Genomic DNA, 1,962 nt, shown 5'->3' on the forward strand with positions numbered 1-1,962 from the left:
AATAGGTGTTCTGGCAGCTCCACGCACAGGTGGGGATGATAGCCAGGGCTGGAGAAAGAAGGGTACAGAACTGTAGCTTTGAGAAGGATTGAGATTCTCTGCTGAGCACGAGAGAAGAGGAATGAATACACAGTGCTTTCCAGTTCTGCAGGGGCATCTGTCATTCTTGCCACGACTTTAGCCTGGGAGCCAGGTGGGTGCTCATAAATGAACTGTGAACAGTACTCCTGGTTCCTCCCTCTGCTCCCTAGAATTGGGACCCTTCTTCTTCCCCTGATAAGCCACTCCATTTTTCCTAATCTTTACTGTACCAATAGCAGCACTGAAACCTGCTGCAAGTCTCTCCTGTTGCAGGGGCCTGGAGTCAGCCCTCTACCTTCCTGGGTAAGATCAAGCATAACCGATCTGGGTAGTATCTGAGCCAGTGCTCTGGGAGGTGAGCTCTGTGAGCTAGTATGTGAGGCATTGTGAGGAGAGGGCAGGAGGGAGGATGGGACTTGGGGAGCAGGCAAGAGGGCAGTCTGCTGTATTGGGCTGCTATGTGGGAGCATGGAGCTGTTGTTGCGCTGGGTATGTGTGTTGGATAGCAGGGTCCCCTCCTCTGCTTACTGCCTCTGTCTATCTGTAGCACCCAGCGAGAGCAGTGGGAGATGGCAGAAAGCTCCTAGCGGAGAGACTAAGCACGGGGAAGGGCTGAGCTGTGCCTGTACCATAGTCTTTTATAAAGCCTCAGGCCTGGCATGCTCATCAGAGGTGAGCACCTGGCTCTACCAAAGCTATGTCTGCAAACAATCCAGCAAACATACCCCTCCCTCCTCCCAACACGAGGGTGCAGAAGTCCATTCATCTTCAGGGACACTGGGGCAGGATGACAGGCTAAAATATACGGCGTGATGACAAGAACTGTGCATGCCGCGGAGGAAATGCCCTGTGGGATATGCAGGCAGTGTGTGGCTGTGGGCGGCAGAGCTGGGTTGGGCTGTATCCCTGCAGCTGCGCTGCTGAGGTTAGCCGCTCCTTGTGGAGCGTAAGCTTTGAGTGTGCTGTGCCTCAGCAGCACCCTGGCATAACAGAGGTGGAGCAGAGAGGTGGGACAGCCTGGGTCACCTGGACTCTGCTGCTCAGAGCACTGACATCCCCTGCTACCTCATGTCATCTGTCAGAACTGGAGAAGCTGGTGGGAGAACAATTGTCATCCTTGTGTGAGGAGTCAGATCTGACCCTGATAGCGCTACTGTCTGCTTCAATGTGAATCTGTGACCAGCTTCTGACCTCTTAGCATAGTCTGAAAGGGACACAGCTGGAAGCACCTCTGCCAAACCATAGTTAGGAAGCAGCTGAGCTTCTCAAAAGAAAGGGGGCTTTGCCCACAAGGGCCTCGGGCAGAGAGATGTGGTCAGGGTTGTAGACCTGGGCCATGTATTGCTTCCCATCACAGCTAAGCCCCCTTGAGGACGGGTGCTTGCGGCTGTGCTCACTGCTCTCCCTGTTGCAGTTTCTTTACTTCGGGGGAGGGCTGTGGTAAGAAATTATTTACAACAGAAAATTTTCTTTCCTCCAGACCCTGGTGCTGAGACACTGAGAAAAAGGGGCCAAACACTAATTTGTGATATGGATGTGGAAGGGCACAGCCTGTCTTGTCTTTTGTTAGCAGTATAAGAGCAAGCTTTTATTTTGGAAGCTCTGATGCCTAATTTCCTGACAGCTGATGACAATTTGTCCTTCTGAGATAAGCATCAGGTCCTACAAATAATACCTCCCACCCCTGCTGAGCACACAGAGCCTGTTCGTGGGTGCTTAGAGCTCTCCCCCTTGCTCTGAGGGTCTCGGTGTTTCTGGGACTTAGGCCCTAAAAATACGTCTCTTCTTGCCCGAGAAAGGCAGGCGTTGTGTCTCCGACCTCAGCCTTCAGCATGCAGTCAAAGCGGCCTCGCCTCCCCGACCACGGCTGCAAGCGCTCTC

This window comes from Phaethon lepturus, unplaced genomic scaffold (genome assembly GCF_000687285.1).
Source record: "Phaethon lepturus isolate BGI_N335 unplaced genomic scaffold, ASM68728v1 scaffold34361, whole genome shotgun sequence".
NCBI lineage: Eukaryota > Metazoa > Chordata > Aves > Phaethontiformes > Phaethontidae > Phaethon > Phaethon lepturus.